The sequence below is a fragment of the Solea solea genome, chromosome 12 (assembly GCF_958295425.1).
Source record: "Solea solea chromosome 12, fSolSol10.1, whole genome shotgun sequence".
Taxonomy (NCBI): Eukaryota; Metazoa; Chordata; class Actinopteri; order Pleuronectiformes; family Soleidae; genus Solea; species Solea solea.
This window is the reverse complement of record NC_081145.1, coordinates 13,779,715-13,785,714: the sequence shown is the minus strand read 5'-3', so window position 1 is coordinate 13,785,714 and position 6,000 is coordinate 13,779,715.

The following is a 6,000-nucleotide window of genomic DNA, read 5'->3' as shown; positions in this document are numbered from 1 at the left end:
TTGTCGACCAATTCCTTTTGTGGCAGTGTACGTGATCTGAATGAGTTTGTTGTGTTTTTTTTTTACAGTGAGCGTGTTAAGGAAACAGGTGGAGCAGTATAGCAAGAAAGATCTTCTACCGCTTTATCCTCCACATGGGTCATGGGGGTGCTGTGCCAATCTCAGCTGTCATAGGACGATAGGCAGGGTACAATTTAGAGTGTCCAATTTATCTAATCCCCCGAATCTGCATGTCTTTGGACTTTGGGAGGAAACTGGAGAACCCGGAGAAAACCCACGTACACACGGGGAGAACATGCAAACTCCATGCAGAAAGGCTCTTGTTCCGATCGGGTCGTGAACCCAGGTCTTCTTGCTGCAAAGGCAAGAATGCTAACCACTACACCAACCGTGTGGGCCCTGGGTTGTGCAATATCGAGAAATTCTTCTTCTTCTCTTGTCCGAGCTGAAGTCTGGGCAAGGTAAATGTGGTCCTCAGTGCTGGATAATTTATGCTGGCATGCATACATTTTTGGGCACAACCTGGCATCTGCTAGTATTTCAGGTTGCTGGCATGGCCTCAGTCAGAGAGGTACAGTATCAGGGGATTTCTTCCCTCTGGCTATGGCTCCCATCCAGCCTAAGAGGCCTGTTCATGACTAAAGAGAGACCCCCTTTGTCAGTGTGATCACTGTGTGAGAACACAAGAGAATAAGCAGGTGGTTGTTATAGCAGGACCAGCTCGAGACATACTGGTGTGGGCCGATCAGACTTACTACACCAGGAGTCAAAGAGCTGTTTTATTTTGTTTTGACTGGACAAATATTTGTGAGTCCATTATGGGGTTACACCTACAGACATGAGCTTAGGAGACAGTAGGAGTTTGTTTTCATCCTTTTCATCTTACCCTCGCTGCTCCCCCCTCTCTCCCGCTACTCTAAGCCGCTCTCTCCTCAGCAGAGTTTTTAATATCAAAGTGCGCAGTCTGACAGGGGTAAGTCTCAAACAAGGGTTCTTTTGTTGGTTCTCCCTCCAACCGACCAGGAGCGACAAGAACTTGTCAACCGTCGTTCAGTTGGAAAGGAAGATGAAGAGAGGGGAGAATGGTCGGCACAGAATTGGCTCTGACACAACGCACAAAGGGGATTGTTTAGGTGTCTGGCAGTGAAACCGAATAACTTCATTTCAGCTTATTAGAGCGCAGACATGCAGTAGATATGAAAAAAAACTACTCATATTTAATATCATCACACAGAATTAGAAGGACACAATGTGTGGGACAGCGTCCCGGTGGCTGTTATGTCTCTGCCGGAGAACAGAATGACAAATGGAGCCAGGGAAAAGTTAATACACTCACAGTTTGCCTTGTATTCACAGTAATATTGTCTGAGCTGGGGCTGTAAGTCACATGACTGCCAAGACCTACACATCAGTGCTGTAGTCAAGACCACACTAACCAAGACCAAGTCAGGACCAAGACCAGAGTTTACCGAGACCAAGACTCAAAGACCAAGTCAATAATGTAATGTTGGTCAGGCTCTATTTCACAGATCAGAGTACACTTTTATTCACTGGAGATAATAGCAGTAAACTGAAATAGCGAACTACACTGGAAATTGAAGACTTTTAATTCCCCACAAGCATTTGCACGGTGTTCTGTAAAAAGATAAACTCAGTAAACATCAGCCAATAGGAAACAACACAACATCAAATAACCTCGACTGCACTGGCGTTTATACATGAATGTTTTATCAGTACAGTTTTGTTTTTATAATCTTCTTTCCTTCTTCAAAGCACAGACCACATGCCGAGAGCTGGACCTGCTCACCACACTGCCAACTCACAGGATACTAGGATTTGACAAGGTGAGACTTTTGAGACTTAAAATGAGCAATAACAAAGTAATTCCCTTTCTTCTTATACTCATTAGTTGCCTTAATTAAACTCCACTCTCTCTCTGCCAAAGTTTAGCGAGTGTAGTGCCGTGTACGCTCAACTTCTCTGTCCCCTTACACTTTATTCACACAACATACCAAAGGCCACGGAATTTGACAGACATAAAAACATAATTTTGCCTCGGCAAGGCCAACGAAATAACTGGTGGTGGGGAAAATCATACAGGAGCCATGTGTTCCATTAGCTTCAAATGTAAATTCAGGTGATTTTGGTTTATCCTCAGAGGAATATGAACGTCAGTTCATGTTGTCCCATGCTACATGTTTTTAGAGATACTTTGTCCTTGACATACAGTATATCTATCCAGTGTTGTTGTGAATAACCTTGTGCCGCTTGACAAAGATCTTCATGTTGATTTGAGGACAGATCTTGAGTTGGTTTCCACAGTTGTAAAGCGGCAGGCGTGATGTCTCCTCTGAGAGGACGGTCGTTCGATCTTGAGGGTTAGAAAACTATGTTGCTTTAGTGCTTCCTTTTAAGTCGCACTCTCGCCGACAAGAACCAGCAATTCCAGTGGAGACAAGACACGCTTTCCATGTTATATGCAAACTTTATTTGACCTCTCTCCACAAAAATGTCTCAGTGAGTTGTGGTTTATGCTGTAGGTATGGAAATGTACATTTACAGCGAGCTGCGATGTAGACCACAGTAATGGAGAGGAGAGAATGTCTGTGGCAGCACTTTGGTTCTTGTCTCGCATTATTAAATGTGCAGTAGCCATGCACAGTGTTGTAATGTACAAATACTTTACTACTGTACTTAAGTACAAAATCCACATATCTGTACTTGACTTTATTATTTACATTTCTAGCAACTTCTGCTACATTTCCTCTAACTGTTACTCGTTACTATCAAATAAAATCAGAAGAAGAAGAGTTGGCAATTGTCTGTATTTATATAGAGCTTTTCTAGTCCTGATGAACTGCATTACACTGTAGTTTTCACCCATTCACATGCTTCAACATGGAGTTTAAGTGTCTTGCTCAAGGACACTTATAGACTAGCAGGGCCAGGAACAGAACCCACAACCTTCCAGTGTAAAGACAACTTGCCATACCACTGAGCTGGAGCTCAAACGTGGGTCTTCTTGCTGCAAAGGCAAGAGTGCTAACCACTACACCAACCGTGTGGCCCAATTCTGAATAATAATAATAATAATAATAATAAAGGCAAATAAAATGAAATTCATCAGGTGAATCAATTATATGACCTTTACTACTGCACGTGGGTGCCTTTGTGTTAAACATGACTGGAAAATAACACGATTGTATTAGATAGTTATGGAAATGTCATTGTACGATGGTTGTTGCCCCAAAAGTTCTACAAGATGTTATTACCTAATAAATTAAGTGCTGATTGGACTCATCTTTGTTCACTTGTCCTTTTAGCTCTAGTTCTCGTCTCCTGAGAAAAACTTCACAGAGTGAAGTTTTGTTTTTAGTGGCTCTATGTGTGTCTGTCTGTCTGTCTGTCTGTCTGTGTTTCTGCACTTGCCAAAATGACCAACAGAGGCTGACAGAGGCTTGTTGTGTGAATGGGTTGAAGTCTGCCATCTCTGATTGCCTTGTTGATCATGCAGTAAACTCAACTGAAAGCAGTTCAATTTGAGTGTGTGCAAAAAAAAAAAATCAGAACTGCAGAACTGATGATGATTCATGTGGGTTTCATAAAGACATGTGCTTTTCAAACCCTTGGTATTCAAGTAAGGACAGGATCTTTATTGTCAATACACAACCGAGGTCAGATGCAGGGTCAATCAGACCGGGAATTGGACCCAGCACCTTCTTGCTGTGAGGCAACAGTGCTTAACCACTAAGTCCCTGTGCTGAATTAAGATTAAAATGCTAATTTTGCACCAAGTTTCTATGGTCAATCAAAACCACCAAAGCTCAATTTCTTTTTCCTCATCATCTTATGTTCCATTTTATTCATGTTGTGATTACTTTGTAGCCATTTTTCATCTTCACACATGTTGTTGTTAAGTGCCCCTGTCTTCAACACAGAATGTGGGTGTATACCTGTAATACTGTGATTGTATTCCAGAGCTAAACACCTTCTCCTTCTACTGTATGTGCTTGCTCCTTCATTGATTCAGCTCGTGAATCTTGGCTCTGGGAGATTTCGTCCTCCTCCAGCCTTGGTTTTCCCTTTTTTCCGTCCAGTCATGGATATGCTTGCCTTTTCCCACACCGCCTTGTGAACTGAGTTGAAGCAGCAGAGGTAACTCTCACTAACCTTCCCACCAACTTGTTTGCTTTCCACCTTACACAACGCACGGGGGAATGAAACCGGACTATTTTAAGACACTTGTGTGGGGGGAAAATACTCCACCCAGAAGTTATGCAATTGATAAACAAAAAGGTTCCATATTTCTTTCATGGACTTTTCAGGAATAGGCCAGCGATCCTCATTGTCCACGTGTGGAGTCCATGAAGGGTGTGTTGGATGGGCACTGTGAACACACAGCTTGTGGAGGGAGTGGAAGTGTTCTGTCATGGTTGAACGTGATTAGAGACCATTTGTTTCTGTCAGAGCACAAAGCTCCAACCCTTCTCTCTGCATGATAGATGAATTAGTGCAAGTGAAGTGGATAGAGGGATAAAAGAGGACACACTCATCAATGAAATACTCTGACACTGAGACGTTTGGTGATTACCTGCACAGGAATGTTTTTCTTTTTTTTTTTTTTACATCAGCCAGATCAGATTTAAGAAAAATATCCTCTGTCACTTTTTTCCCTTAGCTGCATCTGTTTTATGTTTTCATGGAAGGGAAAATTTCCATTTGTATTTCAAGTCACTGCAGCAAACTCCCCCTCCAGCCCCACCCCACTCCCCCCCACTCTATGTCTCTTACACACGCACACACATAATAAACATACTAGCTGATGACCTGGCTAATGCTTGTTCCCCTGTCTAAAGAGCAGAGATAAAAACAGAGAGGAAAGTGGCGAGTGGTGCAGTAGATCCCCCCCCCGCACCACCACCACCACCCTCACCCCCCTCTCTCCCCCGTCCTCCCCAAGGGGATCGGATGTTCTCAGCCGTTATAAGCAAGCAAAGCTGGCGGCCGGCAGACCGTCTGGCTCCAGAGCAGCCTGAGCACACAGACAATGCCAGACCTTCTGTCATGAGGTTTTCTTTCACTGAGGTCAGCTAAACAAGCCTCGAGGCCCTAAACACAGCCATGTGCACACATACGCCTTCATCCTTACACGCACGCATGCTCACACACACATGCACATCTGCACACTCAAGATAACTGGCTTTATTTCCTTTCCTTAGGCAACAGTGTCAGTCACTTGTTTGTGTTGTCTGCGTCTGTGTTTGCAGTGTCACTCTGTCCCTCTGTCTGGCACTGACTTCTCCCTCTTCTTGACCATCGATTGGCCATTTGACCTGCTCACTGTGCCAACATGCCATAGCATTTGAATTAGAGCGTGACGCTATACGTCATCACACTCACATCAGCATTGTGTCAGAGTGAGCTGTGGCATTTCATATTAGCTGCAAAATGTGCTCTCACGCGCTGCACTTACATGAATATATGAGATATAGATTTGACTTGCGGATTTAAATGATGTGTACACTTTACTGCATGCTTCATGTCAGAGAGAATGTACATTTGACTCCTCTGGCATTGTTTTTTTTTGTTTTTACAATCTGATGTATCTGATATAATACACTGACTGTGTACTGAAATACTTACTTTACTGAGTACATGTTGCTACGATGAGATATGAGGTGCACTTTTACTTAGACTAAGATTTTTTTAAGTGTTGAATACCTAAATATGTCATCCACTACTGGAGCAAAACATAAATAAATACATAAATAAATAAAAGTTACATGTTTATATATTTCAAGCAGTGATAAAAGGCTGACTGAAAAGCAGAAACAATAATGAATCCAACGTATTCATAGGGAAGTACATGCAGACTTGAACATACTGTAGGGCTAGTGTGTCATATTGCAATTTTGATATAGTAAATTTACTAATAGTAAAGTTTAGTAAACTGCTGGCTGATAAAGAAATTTCAGTTTTTGCACCTTTAACTAATTAAAT